General features: G+C 37.4%; 1 protein-coding gene across 1 annotated transcript in view; it reads right to left on the bottom strand.

Moving 5' to 3' along the window:
• Positions 1-21,487, bottom strand: part of ZC3H6 (zinc finger CCCH-type containing 6) — a 55,487-nt gene that overhangs the window by 33,113 nt on the left and 887 nt on the right. The window lies entirely within an intron of this gene.

The following is a 21,487-nucleotide window of genomic DNA, read 5'->3' as shown; positions in this document are numbered from 1 at the left end:
GACTCCCACTCAAAAAAAAAAAAATTGCAACAAAGTAAACTTCAATAAGTAAACAAATTTCAAAACGTAGATAAATAACAAAAACTGAACCACAAAAGAACTGTATATTTCTCAACCTGAATCTATAAAAGATTTTCATAGTAAAACTATGAATTGAATTCCACTAGCAATTCCAATACTAGTATATTTGCTATTATGAAGGCTAAATTCTAGAAATAAACTTATATTTTGATTATGATATCTTATAGTTATAGAAGCCAAAGTATTCATTACTAGTATTTTTAATGCAAAGAACAAATATATATAGAAAGATGAATACATAAAATAATTTATTTTAAAGGCATTTTAGAATTACCAGGAATATGTAATTTCTAAAATGCAAAACAGATCATGTTAGTCTCCTACTATAAATCTTCAATGACATGACATGATAGCTCAACTTTGTTTCAAAATAATCCACTGGAGATAACGGAAGTGGTCTCAACAAAATTGGCCTTGAGTTGGTAACCACTGCCACTGTGGGTTGGGTATACAAGTATTCATTCTACTACACATTCTTTATATGTTTAAAGTTTTCTATAATAAAAAGATAATCTTCAATGATTCCTTCTGCTTACCCTGCTACTTTCAATTTCTCAAGTCTCCAAGCCTTAAACATTGCCTAAAAACTCCACTGCCTTGTTCACTTCACAAACCCCTCTTCACTTGGCTAATTCCAATTCAATATTTAGGACCCCGTTTAGATGTCATTTCCTCTGCGATGACTCTAAGGTTACCACTAAGGTTTAGGTGAGATGCTCCATCCTAAGAACTCCCCTAATAACTCTAATTTCTTTCATTACTGCACTCTGCATATTATGTTCAAATGACTCATTTACTGGTTGCTGAAAGCAGGATATATGACTGTCTTTCAGAGATGTATATCTAGCACCTAAATGGTACCCTGCTGTTTACTGAATAATTGAATATATGATACCCATAACTCTTGCACTATAGAACAGACATATGATACCACCCAATATTGGCTATAAAGTCACTGGTATTTTTCCCCAGCTTGTATTATAAAATCAGATATATACAGAAATATTCTGTATATATATGTGGTGTTTACTATTATACATTATACGTACTTGTAAAATTTATCAAGTTAAAAGTATTGTACACATTACTGTCTATATTTACACAATAAAATTCAAAATACACATGACCAAAAAAAGATGAGTGTTTATCCTTTCTTTTACCATCTCTCTCTCTCTCTCAACTTACGCTCCTTAAAGCGTAACAAATTTTATATCTAGAAACCACTAATTCATATTTAGTATTTTGATGAGAGCTGTTTAACAACAAAGTAGGCCTACACATTTACGTCCTACTTTATACAAATTCTTAAAGTGTGAATATGGGCCATTTATATTTGTTATGTGACACAAAACACTGCAAGCTTTTTTAAGAAGTTGTCTTTCTCCTCTCTTAGCCTATTTATCATTTCAACATTCATATAATAGCAGATTTAAACTTGCAAATTTCTGCATGGTTACAAAAAATGGAAGAGAGAGGAAATAAAGAAAATGATTCAGACTTCTATGAACTGTTTCCAAATGCATTAAATAGTCAGCTTTGGGACATATTAAAAGCATGTGTTACGTAATAGAAAGAGAAGATGTCATGGGAGGAAAGCTGGAGTTTAATTCCAGCTTTATCACCAAAATAAAGTAACAGCACAGTAATGGTTATGGATAACAGCACCTAGTAATGTATCAGATACTGATCTAGTGGTCTTGAGAAAAAACCAGCAACAGAAAAGAAAATACAATTAATTAAAAGTGCTTAACATTTTCTAGATTTTGAACTAGCACAACACTATTCTAAGAGCTGTTTTGTTTACTATACTCAAGTTGTTTTTAAAAACGTAATAAAAAAGAAGTTCCCAAGTCAATTAAATAGAGGTGACATTTTATTGACATAAAGTTAATACAGTAATTATGTCCTTTTCAAGCAAGCAGCATGTTCATGTTCTTTTACCAAAGACTTGTAAATAGCTGTCCAGTTAATAAAATTATTTTTTAAAGATTTTTATCTCTATGGCAGATCCATTTCTTTTCATTTTTCAGAGAGTAGCTTATGAATTACTAGGTAAATTAGAGGGGAAAAAACTGGGAGTGATTGACAATGGATATGGAGTTTCTTTCTGGGGTGATGAAATATTCTAAAACTAGATAGCAGTAATGATTGTCCTATGCTGAATATACTAAAAAACAGTGAATTGAGCACTTTAGAAGTGTGAAATGTATCTCAATAAAGCTGTTCTTAAAAAAATAAAGTTAGCCAGGTTCGGTGGCTCAGCCTGTAATCCTGAGCCTTTGGGAGGCTGAGGTGAGTGGATTGCCTGAGCCCGTGGGTTCGAGACCTGCCTGGGCAGCAAGACCTCATCTCTACAATAAATCAAGAAAATCAGCCAGGCGTGGTAGCGCATGCCTGTAATTCCAGCTACTTGGAAGGCTGAGGTGGAAGGATTGCCGGAGCCCAGCAGGTCGAGGGTGCGGTGGCCGGGAGCGGCCACTGCACTCCAGTCTGGGCGACAGAGTGAGACTCCAACTCAAAAATAAAAAAATTTAAAAATAAAGTTAAAAAATATTTTTTCTCTAGATTTAAATATCTTGATCAGAGGCAACTGGGGAAAATTATATTACACTATGGTATAAATTAGTCAGTACTCTCACTGCCCATGATGTTCTTCTTCTGAGGTAATTATTCATTAAATCTTTATAAATTGATAAATACCTCAATAGAAAATTCTACTTTTCTCCATTCCAATATTGTTAGCTATTAAAATAAATAAACCTCAGCTAATCAGTCTTACCTCCACAGGTAGTTTCTGCTTTTTCTTTGTTTGCCTAAAGGCTCCTGTTACAAGCTACAAATTAAAAACTTCTAGAAGAAACACAAGTACTCCAGATGGATGAACATGTGAAAAGCATGTGTTGCATAACAGAAAGAGAAGATGTCATGGGAGGAAAGCTGGAGTTTAATTCCAGCTTTGTCACCGAAATAAAGTAACAGCACAGTAATGGATGATAGTACAATGACATTACTAATGAACACAAACTTCCCGGAATTAGCTAATATGATTGCCACAAAAAAGACATTTTCCAGAATGTACCAAGTAAGTGACTGCATCATGATTTCCAGGATTTTTTCACAGTCCAGAAGCAGACAATTTATTTATTTTATTTATTTTAACTTTTTTATTTTTTTGAGTTGGAGTCTCACTTGGTCGCCCAGACAGGAGTGTAGTGGCTGCTCCCGGCCACTGCAGCCTCACCTGCTGGGCTCCAGTGATCCTTCCGCCTCAGCCTTCCGAGTAGCCAGAATTACAGGCATGCGCTACCACGCCCGGCTGATTGTTTGATTTATTGTAGAGATGAGGTCTCGCTGCCCAGGTGGGTCTCGAACCCGTGGGCTCAGGCAATCCACTCACCTCAGCCTCCCAAAGGCATGGGATTACAGGCTGAGCCACCGAGCCCGGCTTGGGAGCAGACAATTTAATAGAAGTAGACTGCATATCCTAAGACCAAGAGAACACAAATTTCCTAGATGCTTGAAACTATTACTTGTAACATTTTTCTTTTCATGCTTTTGTACTAATTCACAGTCATTTCTCCCTTACCATAGATAATAAGGTAGGGGAACTGCTCTGTTCAGGTGCCCTGGAAACCTTGCATGTCTCCACATAGGCTACATGGGTAAGGCTCAATACAGGCTGACCTAAGCATTTGCAGAATGCCCTGTGATCCTCTAGCATATGAAAAGACAGGTATTATTATTAAGTGCTGCTACTTCTCACCCGCCTCCCTATTTTGTTGGAGGTTGTTATAAGGCAGTTTTTCTACCTTTCCTGGTTCCAATGAGGTCTGAGATTTACAATTTTACTCACTTCTTAGGATATAGCTGTAGGCAAAGAAAAAAATTGCTTAGCTATAATATGAAAACTGTTCCTCAGTAATAGAGTGCCCACCACTCATGTTACCTATCATCTGGCCCCTTTGGTTTCAGTGTTTTCTTGTGGGGTAAAGTCATGAGGAGCTGACACTATGATCATGCATTTGTTGTCTATGTGCATAACAAATTGTCAGAACCCTGCTGACTTACTCTGTCAGCATGCTTGACAGATAACTTGCTTGGGTCTAGGGTTTGGGGGGTTGTCCATGCCTAATCTCTTCCCTCAATAGCATATGTATATGGTCCTTTTGATTAAGCCTTGAACTAACTCCCTACCTTACCCACCCCCCAAACTAGGTATTTCCCCTTAAGGAAAAATACTGTCTGTAATACTAGAGTCATGGAAGAGCAACTTGACATGAGTTTTTGTGATTTTACACTTATCCCTAAACTGGACCCTGGAGATTTACATACTGGTGGCTTATCTTATTTCACTTTGTTACAGTTTCATAAACAGTTCTGCTCTAAAATTATCAGTGATATAATCTGATGAAGACCAACAGCCTTCAAAGCACTTTTATGCTTATTCTTTATCCAATACATTTTGTTTGTTTGTTTGCTTTTGAGTCAGAGTCTCACTCTGTCGCCCAGAAGGGAGTGCAGTGGCACTGCAGCCTCAATGTGCTGGGCTCCGGCAGTCCTTCCACCTAAGCTTTCCAAATAACTGGCACTACAGGCGCACGCTACCACGCCCAGCTAATTTTTGATTTATTGTAGAGATGAGGTCTCGCCAAGTCACCCAGGCGGGTCTCGAACTCGCGGGTTCAGGCAATCCACTCACCTCGGCCTCCCAAAGCGCGGGATTACAGGCTAAGCCACCAAGTCCAGCCCCAATACATTCTTAAATCTTCTGGAATATATTTAGCTCGTAGAAACTCAGATTACTCTTTTTGACTATCCGCAGCCACAGAATTTTTACTTTGTTTTACTCTGTAAGCTAATCTTAAAATTTGTCAAAGCCTCAACCCGAATACAAATTCCTACAGAAACAGGACTTAGTACAAATATATGGGCAATATTGTACATTTTAGTTAGCTTGACACTCTGAATAAACCTATGAGAACCTTTGCAAATTTTGTTTAACTCTATGTAAGATATTTTTACCCAGATAACTGAGAAATCCTTTCTTATTCATTTTTGCTATAAGTAAGTAATTCCTCTTTTTTTTTTTTTCTTAGTTGGAGTCTCACTCTTGTCACCCAGGCTGGAGTGCAGTGGTATGCTCACGGTTTCCGCAGCCTCGACCTGCTGGGCTTAGGTGATCCTTCTGCCTCAGCCTTCCAAGTAGCTGGAACTACAGATGCATGTCACCACGTCCAGCTAGTTTTTGTGATTTATTGTAGAGATGAGGTCTCACCAAGTTGTTTTTGAGTTGGAGTCTCACTCTGACTCCCAGGCTGGTGTGCAGTGGCACTCTCACAGCCAACCCAGCGCCGACCTGCCGGGCTCCCGTGATTCTTCCGCCTCAGCCTTCCAAATAGCCGGAACTACAGGTACACCCTACCATGCCCGGCTAATTTTTGATTTATTGTAGAGACTAGGTCTCACCAAGTTGCCAGGTCTGGTCTAGAACCCACGGACTTGGGCAATCCACTACCCTCGGCCTTCCAAAGTGCTAGTATTACAGGCTGGGCCACCGAGCCTGGACTCTTTTTTTGTTTTTAAAACTATATGTGGCCCTCCTAACTTTTATTTCCTGAATCAATAACATATTTATTCATATCTGTCTCATCAGAACCTAATTTGCATATACACATAACTCTATGTAATAATTAGACCATTTTAGATATTTCCTTCCCATGACTTTCAGAAAACCATGAATCTCTGGGAGTGTCTGAAGGAATACATTTCCCTGAATGGGGGTTACTTAGCTTGAAAAGCTATCAAAACTTGTTTAATAACATTGACTGAAAAGACAAATAGAACCATAAAGCCCTATAAGTACAACAGACTAATCTAAAATCATTGTGGTTATAGACAATAGCATAGTTCTAGATTTCTTGCTGACCAATCTATACTCAAACTGAAAGTAAAGGTAACTTGGTACTCAAAAGTGGACTCAGAAAAACAGATGTGATCTCTGGTTAAAGTGAGGTAATCTTTGGCTAGCAATCTAAAGTGATTTCCAGTCTCTCCTTATACTCTTAATGGTCGTGGGTTATTCTTGTCTCAGTCTTCCAATGCCTAGTTTCCAGAGTTGTATATGCTATGGCAGAACTGTTATTTCATTGATGGTATAAAAGTTTACTTTGCAACAGAAAAACACTAAAAGAACTCTAATATTCAGTAGGCTAAGTGCCAAGGCTTCAGTCAGAACTCCTAAAAACATTATAATACATATAGTGAATATGTAACTTTCCATTCTATTTCCACAAGACTAACGGGGATCAAAATGGTCAAGGGGAAAGTTCCCAGTATGTGCATACTCAAGTGCTGCTATATAATCCTGAGTCTAATAGACACTTATATTCCAACTCAGACTTCTTTGTTAAGCAAAGAGGTTTTCTGTGCTTTTGTGACTTAAGCAGAAAAAAACGTGGAAGAGAGAATTTCCAGTCTCCAAGAGGAACCAATTAGAACTTAATTCCTCCCAATATGTAACCAACTTATTTTCTATAGTTATCTCTTTCATTTTCAATGTCAAGAGACATCCTGAACTCATTTGTTACTCAGCAAGCAGATTAATATAGCTTTATTTACTAGCTAAATCTACTTATTGGTTATGATGGTGTTTATGCTGTTGCTTGAAAGGTATTTATAAAGTCTTTTTTTTTTTTTGAGTGGGGGTCGCATTCTGTCACCTGGACTGAAATGTAGCAGGACTATCACAGCTCACCACAGCCTGGATCTCCTAGGCTCAGGTGATCCTTCTGCCTCAGCCTCCTGAGTAGCACAGCCACCATGCCCAGTTAATTTATTTTTTGTAAAGGTGATGTCTCACTATGTGGCTTGAGCTGGTCTTGAACTCCTGGGTTCAAGCACGCCTCCCACCTTGGCCTTAGTTTCCAAAGGCCTGGAATTACAGGTGTGAGCCACTGCACCTGGCCAACCAAACTGTAAAATGTGTAAATAAGCCACAGTTAAAATTCTAGAGATTAAGATGAAGCTAAACTGAGATTGGTTTATACAGGACTATGCCAGAAACCCCTAATTTTTAGATGTGAATGGCAAACCTGGCTTTGAGCTTCAGGAAACATAAATTAGGCATAAGGTAACAGTGCTTCCAAGACAAAACAGACCAGTTGCTCAAGAGAAGCACATTTTTTTCCTCAGTTCTCATAAAGACAATATTATCCTTCACAATGGACAATACTTGCTATGACAGATACTGTCCTCAAAAGGATTCATATAACCAATATAAAAGTGTATTGCTTACAGCACCCTACCCAAGTTCAATTAAGGAAAAGCAATTAAATAAAGGAATAAGGTAAAACTATGCAAGTATACAATTGTCTCAAGTTTTGACTTAATCCAGGGATGAAACCCATATCTAGACTAGTAATTCTTAAAAACTAATATGTATATAAGAATTTTATGTCCCTCCAGCTTAAAAAAAAAAAGGCCATGCATTCATTTAACACATATTTATTTACCACCTCGTCAGTGGAGATACAATGGTAAGCAATAATAAAAGACATGGTTTCTTCTCTCATTCAGTTTTTAATCTAGTGGTAGGAGAGACAGACACCAATCAAAGAATCACATAAATAAACATAAAATATCTGTACAAGTATATGAAGGAGGTAAATAGTGCTACGAGAGCACACAATAAGGGAAAGTTATCTGTCAGGGAAGTCTGGAAGGTCTTGCCCAAGGAAGCTGTGAATAAACTGAGATGCTAAACTGAGACAGTATAAGAGCAACCTCTGCAGATAGAGGAGACAGGATGAGCAAATTTTCTGTGTAGAAGAGAGCATGACATACTATATGAACTGAGACAAGGCCAATGTCACTGGATCATAAAATAAAATGATATGATTTACTTCAAATCCTCAGGAGTTGTTTTAATGTTTTTCAGGAAATGGTGGCCACCAGGGCAGTCCAACTGAGTTGATAATATGAGAATTGGAGTTATTAGATGCTATAGAGTTTTCTTGCTCTTAAACAGTAATTTTTTAAGTGCTTAAAGAACATTAGTCCAAACTTTTTATTGTACAGACTTAAAAAAAAAAAAAAGAGGTAAAAAGACTTAACCAAATCACACAAAGCTAGAAAACGAGTCACCCTATTTCATTTCAGGGTCCAATACAAGTTGATTAAAGGGTGGTTCAGTTTAGTATCAGTCCACTAGATAAAAGCCTCCATACCAAAGTCAAAAGATGGAAAGAAAAGAGAGGAATGCTAGAAGAAATGAAAACTACTATTGTCCAAGTCTGCAGTTCAAAAAAGGCCTAAACAAAAAAAAGGGCTAAACGAAAAGAGAGTGGAATACAGTGAGGTAGGTGACTGCGAGGAGGGCAATTTCCACCTAAAGTTAAAGGAGGGCCCAAACTAAAAACAAAACAAAGCACAAAAAGAAAAATCCTCGTATTTATGAAGACACAGGGTTCTGGCAAGGTGAGCTCACTTGAACCTAGAAATTAAAACAGGAGTGTTAAACAAGAACAAGAACCAGTAACAACAGAGTCAGAGTCTCATTCTGTCACCCAGGCTGGAGGGCAGTGGCACGCTCACAGCCTCTGCAGCCTCGACCTGGGTAGTTCTTCTGCCTCAGTCTTCCAAGTAGCTGGAGCTGCAGGCATGCACCACCATGCCTGGTTAATTTTTTGACTTATTGTAGAGACGAGATCTCGCCATGTTGCCGAGACTGGTCTCGAACCCATGGGCTTAGGCAATCCTCTCGCCTTCACCTTCCAAGTGCTGGGATTACAGGTGTGGACCACCGCACCTGGCTAACAGATTTCTTAAAAGGACACTTAATGCTTTAAACTTGTGATATGCTAAGACTGATTACTTATAAATATAGCATAGTAGCAAAGAACAAAAAGCTCTAGAACCAGACAGATTTGTGTTCAAATTCTGCTTCCCAATTACACACTACCTGTATGAACATGAACAAATTATCCCACCCTTTCAACATTCAGTTTTCTTATCTGCCAAATGGGATGAATCAATCACCTTTGCCGCCATAAACTTAAGTAATTACCTAGAACTGTATCTACTAGAAAGTCCTTAAATAAAGTTTCCTTCCCCCGTGTGATTTACCTGGAATATACGTATTTAAATAGAATGAGTATGCTAGACTAAAGGTATTTCTACTTTATGCCATCATTTTTGCAAGGCTTGCAGTAGTCTGCATGAATGCCTCCAATAGTCCCAAAGTCTCCCCAAAGTAACAATAAAACATAAGATGGAGAATGGTATCTAGTGTCCACAGTGATCATGGTTACAACAGATGTCTATGATGATCCAAAGTAACTAAGTAAAGGATAAATCAGTAACTATCTGTTTAGTAAGATGGAAAGGCATACCATGTATTTTATTTAGACTTCCTTCATAAATGTTTCCACAAAATTTTCTAGTAATAAAATATCTGTTAGTGCCTAATTATCTGCCCTTATCCAATGCCAGATGCAAGAAGTACTGCTGTACATTAATCCAGGAAATTAAGAAGTATAAAATATGCCCTTAAGCTTGTATGCTTGACATCATGAAAACCACACCATTCTTTAGATATCCTTTATGTCGTAAGCAGAGTATTATGCAAATAAACCAAAATTATGAATTAGCTTGCCATAGTTTTCTTTTGGGGGACTACATTTTAAAAATTAATCTTTTTCATATTTCATTTACTCTCTTGAATATGTAAGTAAGCTAGAATTGATGTACTTTCATTACATTTTGATTTATTCTCTTGATTTAGGATCTCTGCTGCAGACTGGAGAAGCTATAAATTCCACAGAAACGAATCTCAGCAGATAAAATTCCTGTTGAGTATGAGTATCAGAAAATAATCTTCTGGTGAAAAAGTTTGTTTTCCATACTATTTTCATATAGCAGTTATTTAGAAATGCTTATTGGATGAACCTACAATTAACCAGGGTGAAATTGCCTGTTACATAGTAATATTCCAAAAGGGCACCTGGTCTATAAGTATCCGTGAAAAACTATCTGGAACAGGTAAAATATGCATATTCCAGGTAAATCACAAGGGGAAAAGAAAACTATCCTCATCCAGCATCGGATACCATATTAACTGTAATTATGAGGTACTGTGCTCCAGGATTTGGGGAGTGTGGTGGAGTACATTTTTTTATAGGAAACGGTCCAAATTAGACTTTGGCCTAAGTATCCAGCTAAAGTATGCTTCTCCAATTCTGCCTTGGCCCACCTCAAGTCATTTCTGGTATCCCTAAATGTCACATGATCAGAGACTGCATGATCATTGGTTACCATTATATCTGATAAGTGTAACAAAAAGGTAAGAGTATTTTTTTCAAGTATGCAAAAGCCAAATCATTTAGATTTACTGTTAGTATCAAATATTCACTTTCCAATTTAAAAAGGTATTTTAAGCCTAGGCAACACAGTGCGACCTTGCTTCTACAAAAAAATCTTTAAAAATAGCCAGGCATGGTGGTGTGCCTGTAGTCCCAGCTACTTGGGAGACTGAGGCAGAATGATCACCTGAGCCCAGGAGGTCAAGGCTGTGGTGATCTGTGATCATACCACTGCTACCACTGCACCCCAGCCTGGGCAACAGAGTGAGACTGATTCAAAAAAAAAAAAAAAAAAGGGTACCTTAGGTATAACTTGGAATGAAAATCTCTTTGTGTGTTCTATATGTTGAAATTTTATCAATTAGCTGAAGTATAAATGTACATTATTAATGCAAGAGGACATGCCTCAGTTGATTATGAAAGCTGACTTACGTATAAAAGAAATTAACAATTTTCAAATATTGAGTTAGCTAATGACTTTAAGAAGAATATTATATCATTTTTCAGGTGACAATTATAAAATGTTAATGACAAACACAGAGCAGAATAATGAAGATTATATATCAAATTTCAACTCTGATAAATTGTTTGGCATACGAGTATTTATAACATTAAACAGAATCATTTTTAAAGACTATAACTTTTATTCTATAAATCTTTTAAGAAAAATCTTATTTGTGGATTGTTCAGTTTTTGTACATGAATTAAAACCAGAATATTAACTTTCTCATTTCAACATTTTATGAGGAGAGAAACCTCCCAAACTTATGTACAACATACCCATTTGTGCTCCAGATGTTATATATGTGTGTGTTGTGTATGTGTGTATACGACCCAACACCCCTGGCCAATGATACTGACTTCAGTCCCACCTTTGACAAATATTGATTTTCATAGTCATTTGGCATACACACACACACACACACACACACACACACACACACACACACACACACACAAAGTTAGAGGAAAAACAGTTCCTATAACTATCTTGTATTCCACTAACCTCAGTTGAAGGTGTCCCTTTATTTAGTATCTGTACATGCGTTACAGTAATCACAGGAATAAACTACAATAGGAAATGCTGAGAAATTATCAGTACTACACTAAGATGTCCTACTCTTAAAATAAGATTACTCAAATTTCTAACAACAAATAATAACATTTGTTATTCAGGGATAACATTTCATATTTCCTCACATATGCCGGAGTTTATTCTCTGATAATTTTTAATTTATTTTTCTGTGAGGCAGGGTCTTACTCTGTCGCCCAGTCTGGAGTGCAGGGGTGCTATTATGGCTCACTGTAGCCTCAACCCCCTGGGTTCAAGCGATCCTTCTGCCTCAGCCTCCCCAGTAGTTGAGACTATAGACATGCACCACCAGACCTGGCTAATTTTTGTATTTTTTGTAGAGACAAGGTATCACAATGTTGCCCAAACTGGTCTCGAACTCCTGGGTTCAAAAGTGATTCTCCCGCCTTGGCCTTCCAAAGTGCTGGGATTATAGACATGACCCACCACCCCTGGTCAATGATATTGACTTCAGTCCCACCTTTGACAAATATTGATTTTCACAGTCAGTCATTTGGCATTTATAAAAAAGTATTTGGGCCAGGCTCGGTGGCTCAGCCTGTAATCCTGCGCCTTGGGAGGCTAAGATGAGGGGATTGCCTGAGCCCGTGGTTCGAGACCTGCCTGGGCAACTTGGTGAGACCTCATCTCTACAATAAATCAAAAAATCAGCCGGGCATGGTAGCACATGCCTGTAATTCTGGCTACTTGAAAGGCTGAGGCAGAAGGGTCGCAGGAGCCCAGCAGGTCAAGGCTGCAGTGGCCGGGAGTGGCCAATACACTCCAGTCTGGGCGACAGAGTGAGACTCCAACTCAAAAAAAAAAAAGTATTTGGTTCAGTATATGTACAGCCAAAATATGTAGGTACTTCTTATGTCAAGGCATTGTTTACTTCCATTTCCATTTGTTTACACAAAATATAACTTTCAAACAGAATCTTATATATTCAAAGGATGTAAAAATCAACTCACAATCTCCCTTACGGTTATAACAGCAGAGATTATAAAAAAACTCAACCCCACATAAGCACTAGTGATCTAACACCATTTTATTGTCCAACTGCCAATCATCAAGAAAAATCCAAGCATAAGAGGTGTTGGTTCTTCTGCTCTCTATGCATTTTCAATGAATTCCCTTATAGTTTGAAACTTGTACACAGTGGTAGAATGCCTACTTTCTACAGCTAAAAACTTACAGATCTCAATTGGCTAAGTTAGCTAGATTTAACTGATTTCATATTCTCTTAAAACATAAATAAAGATTATATTCTTTTTAAGTTTAATTTTTAACACTTTAAAATTTAGAAAAAAGGCATATTTTAGCATTTACACAAAGGTGTCAAGATGAATTTATAGTTAATTAAGATGAAGTTGTCTGTGATTCAGTAATATTCAAAAGAAAGACCTTTGTAGGTGTCCAATATCCCAAACCAGCATCTGATACCAGAGCAACCTATCATTATGAAGCAACGTAAAGAGTAGTGAAACTGAATACCACAGACAGGATGCAGTTATCATTCAGCTGCTTAGTCACCCTGGACAAGTTATTTACCCTCTGAATCTGTTTCCTAAACTATAAAACGAAGATATTAGTATCTGCTCTTTCTATAAGTCCAAATGAAGTACAGTATGGGAATTATAAACTATGATATATGTAAAATATTGAGTATCATGAGAGTTCCAAATTTAGGTTATTTTTGTACCAACTTTTTGAACATATTGTAATTGATTTTTATATAGTTTTATATTATACTTTTAATAATAATGAATTTATGACTCTCTTTAAAAACAACTTGGGACTTGCTTTGGTTATTTATTTGCCACTCAAGAATGTGGATCTGATTTATGATAGTATTAAAACATTTATTTGAAGTATTAACGTTAAGCTAGAGCTCACGTTAAAAATAAAGCAAAGCAGAAAACAAATATGAAATCATTTACAATACAAAAAGCTTGCCCTTTACCAAGAATAAAAAAAATCTGCTGAAACTGTTCTTGTTAAGGTCATTTAATGACCACCATCTTGGCTGATACATAGCATCAGCAGTCAAACAACACCTCCAGAACCCAAGCACCCCAAAAAACATACTGGTAATAAGAATGATCTCAAAGAGCTCAATCAGAAAACCAAACGATTTACCAGAACAATGTTTAGGAAATCAGGCACACAGAACCAAGTAAAAGATGATTAACTGGATTTATGATATTAACATGCAATGAAAAGAAATTTACTGCTGTAAGCTAAAAACCAAGAGTTGTTCATTTACGAAAAAAGCTCCCATTAAAATAATAGAAACTAGTCTTTTCTTTATTTCACAAAGATTAATCAGGCTGAAGGTAAAGCACACACAGATTTAAAAGTGCACATTCATCCACCTTTCCCAGCACTGTCCTTACTGTTGGAATGTAATTTCCCTTTCTTTCTGTATGGCCTTTCTCAAGAAAACTGTCGCCCAGCACCAGACCCTCTGATATCCACAGAATGTGGAGAAGCTGCAGGCACCTTAAAGAAAAAGCTGAAGTTCTAGATAAGAACCTCCTGGACTCCTTTGGAAGTCTTAAATCTCTTAAGACTGTTGATAAACCTTTTGGGTATAACCCTTTTCCCCCATGTAGTTTAAATTTGCATTACTTTAATCATTAGCTAAGATAGATGAAAGCTTGTATGTTTAAGCTGTAAATGTTTACAAAAAAAGTCTGTTTCTCTGAACAGGCTCTAATAACAATATGGAACCTGTTCCCTGTTGCCTGGTTACAGAATAAACCCATTTTCTCTCAGCCCTCAGCTTCTTGCCTCTGACCACGAGAGAAAGCAGCCGGTCTAGTTTACCGAAACACTACCAGAAAGGGGGAAGGGGCTGGCAATAGAAGCGAAGAGAAAGGAACAAAGACAAATATGGGCAGTGCCCATGTAAGCACTACCCAGGAGAAAGATACCCTTAAGGCAGGAGTTCCCAACCCCCAGATCGTGGACTGATACCGGTCCCTGACCTGTTAGGAACCAGGTCGCACAGAAGGAGGTGAGCGGTGGGCAGTAGAGCTCCACCTTCCATCAGATGGGTGGGGGGCATTAGATTCTCACAGAAGAACAAATCCTATTGTGAACTGCTCATGCAAGGGATCTAGGTTGCGTGCTCTTTGAGAATCTAATGCCCAATGCTCATCTCCTCCCCTTCTGCAGAAAAAATTGTCTTTCACAAAACTGGTCCTTCATGTCAAAAAGGTTGGGGAACACTGCTGTAAGCCACCAATGTAAGTAACTGCTTGACAGTTACATTGTGGAGATGATAGTATCACTTTATCAGAGCTGGATGTCATTTAAACTTCTAGTCATTTATAACCAACTCCCTTGTTGTGATCCCATTGTCTTGTTCAGTAGGCAACTTTTGATAGTTTGGTTTTCCATATAGCATTTTATGTAGCCCTCACATTACATGGATAAATTAGCATTTTCATGGACATACATTCTCTAGTGATGGGGATATATAGGCTCAGATAGAAGTGTGGGACCTGGAGCCAGATTATTTTGAGTTCCTATTGATTTACTTTGTGACCTTGGCAAATTTACCAATCTCTTAGTGTCTTCTTCCTTATTTGTAAAAAGGGGGACAAAAATAGGCTCTACTTCCTAGTGTGGTTGTAAGGATTAAATAATTCATCTAAAGCACATACATAGCAAACACCAAATAAAGGTTAGCTGTTGTTGTTGTTATTATTTTGAGTTGGAGTCTCACTCAGTCACCCAGACTGGAGTACAGTGGCACGCTCACAGCCACCGCAGCCTCGACCTGCTGGGCTCCAGCGATCCTTCCACCTCAGCCTTCCAAGTAGCCAGAACTACAGGCACGTGCTACCACACCCAGCTGTTATTATTATAATTTGAGTTGGAGTCTCATTCTGTTGCCCAGGCTGGAGTGCAGTGGATCGCTTGTGGCCACCCGAGAGGCAACCTGCTGGACTTTGGCAATCCTTCTGCCTCAGCCTTCCAAGTAGCTGGAACCACAGATGCATGCCACCATGCCCAGATAATTTTTCAATTTATTGTAGAGAAGAGTTCTCGCCAAGTTGCCCAGGCTGTTCTCGAACCCGTGGGCTCAGGCAATCCCCTCACCTCTGCCTCCCAAAGTGCTGGGATTACAAGCTTAAGCCACTGCACCCGGCTATTGTTATTTATTTATTTTTTTTAGCATGAATTAACATTCCTGAGTCTGATCAGCTCTGAGACAATCAGTTTCTGAACCTGAAAAACAAGCAGGCCACCGTGTTGCACAACTCTGGGGATCATCATGGCACAAAAGAATACAGTACTCTGGTGACTCAAGGTCACCCACTTTTGTGAGGGCTTTTTTGATAGCCAGTCTGTCCAGGTAAGAACTCTACTTAATATGTAAGAAAGGGTCACAAACTCTACAGTAAGTAGTCAGGCATCTGAATAAAAGAAGCACACACCTTGAGTGAGGAGTTTGCAAAGAGTATGAGTGATAAGACTGTGGAGGGTGGAGAACACAAGTCAAGACTTACCGGTTTTCAAAACACAAATATGTTAAACCATCCTGTCAGGAAAATACAACAATGTGGGCAGATTTTTAGCCTGAAGGCAACTAGTTTGCAAACCCTGCTGTACCTTTTCACTCAAATATTAAAATGTTTTAATTGAGAATGCTGTGCATCCTGTGACCTATTTTTAACCTTTATTTTCCTTTACTGCACTGTGACTGTCCCTTCTTTTCTTCTCCCTTAGCTTTCAAAAATTTCTGTGCTCTTCCTCTTAACACACAAAGCTGGGTGATGTCATTCTTTTCAACTACCATCTCAGCTAAAAATTCTGAGATATTTTATCCAATTCTATCAATGCTAAGAAATACCTCATACATTTGGCCATCTACTTCCTCATTGCCAGTGCCTTTGGTCAAGTCTTAATCATCTGGTTTCTAGACTTTTATAGTAGTTTTGGCTCATTCTTTTCTCTCATAGTCCACATCCAGCCACCAGCAAATCTTATTGGTTCTACAACCCATCAAACCATATCCAAATCCAATCATTTTCACCCCCAATGCAAACCATCATCATCTGTCACCTAGATTACCACAGCAGTTTTCTTTTACTACCCTTTTACCATAGTAGAATCCTGTCCCTCCTCTGCTCAAATCCCTCGGAGGCTTTGTAAAATCCAAGGTCTTTACAATGGTTTACGAGGTCCTATACCATCACCAGTTACCCCTCTAACTTCATCTCTTATGATCCTCCCCCTTGCTCACTCTTTTCTCTGGTCAAGCAGCTCCCTTGTTTTTTTTCTTAATCATACCAGACACATTCCTGGCTCCAAGCTTTTTCCACCTCCCATTCCCTTTATCTGGAATGCTCTTTCCTCAAATGTCTCAGGTCTAGCCTCCTCTCTTATTTCAGGACTTTGCTCAAATATTATTCTTTCAGTAAGTGCTTTCCTAAGTACCCTATCTACAATAGAATTATCCTCCCTATATCCACTGGACTCATCTTTCTTTCTGCTTTATCACCATTTAACACATTTGTTTTCCCATGTGTTTTATTTTCTCTCTCTCCCAAGAAAATGTAAGCTTCATTACTACAAGTATTTTTTTCTCTATTGCTGCATTCTCCATGCCTAGAATATATATTAAATATCAGGTGCTTAATGTTTAATGAAAATGATTGAAAAGCTTTCTAACTTGTCTTCCTTCTGATCTCCTTTCCTGTAGTTCACTTCCTCCACCTTCTCCCAACACACACACACATACTCTGCAGCATATCATAAAATGCATCTGACCATTCTCCCGCTTAAAACACTTTGAAGAGATTCCCACATCCTTCAAGGTCTGGCCCCCAATTTTTTAAGCCTTTTCCCTATTCCCCAAAATAGCTGTACACTCACCCACATACTAACGCTTTCATCATCCCTGAACCTACTGTGCTATTTCATTTCTCCATGCTTTTAGCAAATCTCTACCTCTACTAGGCCAAACTGTTATTCGTCCTCCGGGTCTAGGTATTCCATTATGTCTCCCAGGAACCCTCATCTATACCCCCACTGCACACTCAATTCATACCTTCACTATAGTATTTGTGCTATTTATCTGTTTCTCCAACTAGATTACAAGATCCTAGAGAGCAAGTTCACAATGTGTCCAGATTTGTTTTGCCAGTGCTCAACATTATACTTAGCAGAGAAGAAAACAATATAAGTCTGTTGAAGAATGAACATTTAATTCATGAAATGTAAAAGTGGATGAAATAATTTGTTCATGAAAGTCGGAGAAAAAAAGTCTTCCTAATAGAGTGTTTTCCAACATCAAACCTGAATCTGATATAAAGTAATTTTTATATTTGCTAAAGAAGAACTCACTTTGATAATTCCGACAGTAGCTAAGCTAGTGGATTCAGGAATCAATAATAATTTAACAGCTAGATAGGAAAGGCATTTATTCACTAAACATGGTAATTTATAAACCAGACATTGTGTGAAACATAGTGTAGTCTGATCTGAGAAAAAGTATCTTCAATTTTTAAAATTAAAATAGACTTTTTAAAGTGGGAAATGCATCAGAGAAAATCTAGTTCAACTACTTTACTTCACAAATGAGAAAAATCACTAACAATGGAATACTATTAAGCAAGTGAGAAGAAAGACAAGGATCAGAACCAAGATTTTATTCAAAATGAAGGACTCTCTCAAATGTACCACAAAACAATTCCAAACTACTTAATAATTAAAGGGCAGAATGTCATTCCATTACTTCCCTGTGCAAACTTAGGTTAAGAGTGAAAACAATATTGCAAGTAGGAGATTGCATACATGGGTTCTTATCTAGGCTGTACCTGTGGGATCTCAGCCCACTGAACCTTGTAACACTACCTTGATTACCTATCACATGAAAATAAAAGGAAAGCCCTGTTGCAAATGGAAAGAATAATCATCTTCTCTATCCTTATTCCTTCAGATTGCTCCAGTGTAGTCTCTAGGCAAGATTTCAATCGACATGGGAAGCCATACTCACTACAATCCTGACTAGTTATAGTTTTGTTGTTCTTGTTTTACAGAAGGAAGGAAAGCAAGGAGAGAAGGGTAAGAAGGTGGAGGAAGTTGTTTACAATGGGCAAAGAATGACCAAAGGAAAGTACTGATAGCATCCTATCAGAGACTCTTTGAGAATTATAAGCTCTTATACTGTTCACATTAAATTATCTTTTTCCACAGTACAGGATCTGTAAAATTTTTTACTATTAGCAAGTTAAAGGAAATTCTATAACAGTTATTTGGGTTATATTTATCTTTTCCTACTCTATAGTAGATGTGTCTTCAAAGCAGGAACTCATAGTATTTCTTTAGCCTTCAAGAGTTGTTTGTGAATTGTTTTAATTGGGTCAACATCCAGCTGAAATATAAAGCTAGATGGCTGAAGCTATCGTGCCTAAGAAAAATGAATAAAGAGAAGAATTAAATGAAGACAGACAAGGATTATACCTCCCTCTGATTTCCCTCAACTCCTTCTTCTCCATCTTAGTATTTATTTTGAAAGAGCTTTAGAAACTAGGCTTCAGGCTTATGCAGACATTTTGTATTACAGTCCACATAGCCACAAGTTTATTTACAGATATTTTTATATTAATAACACTTTATAAAAATACATTTTAGCTCCAGGTGTGAAAGTATTTAAAGTACACCAAATGAGTATTTTTTTTAAAGTTATTCATTTGGCAAACAAATCTTATGCAAAAATGTTCATCATATAAAACATGTACAAAAAAATAATTTCTTAAAGGAAAAAAGTATGCATTCTATAAATTCCATTTACAATCTCATTCTCACATAAACTATAATGGTAATATTTTAATTTGATAAAAATCAAAGCAGTTGTAAAGACAAATCGTAGATTTCACCTATTTCCTACACATACACTATATCTTAATTTTCAAAAATGCCAGAAAAAGGATATCCTTGAGACAATGCCTAGCTCCACATACCAGGTTATCTCATAAACCTTTCTCCCACTTAATTCACAGAAACTTTTATTACAGTATAAAATAGCTACAATATGGAAGCAGAATATTTGGGTAGCTCACAAATTAATTAGTTCATTTTTTTCCAAGCTTAAGAATTATCCAGGGAGCCTATGAAAAATACAGATTGCCACAACCCTCCCCAAGAGATTCTGATTCAGTTGCTCTGAGCAGGACAAAAGTCTTTATTCCCCAAAGTGATTCTGATGATTAGCCAAAATTGAGAAACACAGACCTAGTACTGCATAGTGGTTCTCAATTTGGCACATATTAGAATTACCTGGGGAACTTTTACAAATCTTTAAACCCAGGCTGAGGTCCAGACCAATGGAAACAGCATCAATGTTTTTAAAAAAGCTCCCCAGGGAAGATTTGAGAACCACTGACCTTGCAGAACTTGAAAATTTCTTAGAATCCTCTTATCAATCAAGAAACTAGACTTGCTCAAGTTCACAAAGCTAAGCAGTAGCAAGGCAGGGGTTAGAACCACTTCCTCTGGTTCCTAGTTCCCTGTTTTTTTGAGGTAGGTCTGTTTTTCATGTACGTTGACAATAAGTGTGAAAAAGATAAACCATCTCTTTTTGCCTCAGAACAATACTGCCACTAAACAACTGGATAAGTTAAAACAGAGCTAACCTTTTCTTTCAGAAATTACTAGAAAAGACTCTCTTGGTCCTATTTTAAACAGCAATAGACTAAATAACATACTACTTAAGCTTTAGCTGTTAACACATTTTACAACAAATTATTTTTAACCTCTAAATCTGTATTTTTAAATTTCAAATTATTTTGGAAATCTGCCACCACAGTTCCTTACTAGCAAAATTATTTCGATACTTGAATTTGGTGACATGGGTTTTTCATGATGTAGAATACATAATTCTATATATTGAAGTTGCTCTGTGCACTAACAGATGAGAAAAAAATCTACTTCCATATAAAAGAATGTTAGGCTGCATTAGCAAAACCCCATCACTGGTTTATCCACAAATAATCACAGTGGGAAACTTCTCAAGATAATAGTCAACCCATTCCAAAATAATTTTAATAAGAAAGATAATGTAAAAAAAAAAAAGTCAAGAGCTAACTTACACACCTATAATTTTTAAAAGTGCATCTTACTTTCTAAAAATTACTACATGTTTGATTTGCCTTCTGAGGACCTACTTTTATTATTACAGTACCGAAGTTGTTGAAATATCACTTTTATCCCTCTCAAGATTGCCAGATATTTTGATATTTCCAATTTCAGCAATGTTTGTGATTTTTGCTTCTGGATTTTTAAAAAATTCTGGATTTTTAAGAAAAAGTATTTGCATGCTTTATCGAAAGCAAATCACATTGCTCCACAGATAAAACTTCAGCAATTTGTATATAGCCTAGAGTACAATGTGTACTTTTGATTACTTCTATTCACCAAGAAATAACTGCGAGGTTCTAGACTTTCAAATTAACATTCTGAATAGGAATCAGATGCAGTATTTTTCTCAGAAAGTTTAATGAATAAAAACCCCCTTTTTAATGATTACGGCAGATGATGAACTTAAGTTTAAAATCTACCCCCAAATCTACGTATGCTAAAGAACACTTTGTCAATGCCCCCCAAAAGCCGAAGGGAACCAAGAACGTGCCCCCTAAGGTACAGAGCAAAAATAAAAAATCAGAATCTCAACTAAATGTTCAAGCGATACACAGTATCGAGAAAGGTGGGCTAGACCGAATAATCCACCGAGTTTTTACTTCTGGAGAAAACTGTGCTACGCTAAGTTCTGCAAAGCCTAAGTATTTTGTGTTAACATACTGAACCTGAAACTTGCCACGTCAAGTTCCGAGGGTTAGGGTAAGCCTGCACATAACACATGGCCTCGGGGGCTGCCTGACGCCCCCCCCAAAAGCCAAACACGCTAGTGTTTGCAAAGGCGTCCTCGGGGCGTAGTCAGACATCCCGACACCCGCCACCG

The sequence above is a fragment of the Carlito syrichta genome, unplaced genomic scaffold (genome assembly GCF_000164805.1).
Source record: "Carlito syrichta isolate Samal-C Ts95f unplaced genomic scaffold, Tarsius_syrichta-2.0.1 Scaffold302727, whole genome shotgun sequence".
NCBI lineage: Eukaryota > Metazoa > Chordata > Mammalia > Primates > Tarsiidae > Carlito > Carlito syrichta.
Note: the sequence above shows the minus strand (reverse complement) of the source record. Positions and strands in the feature narration are given on the sequence as shown.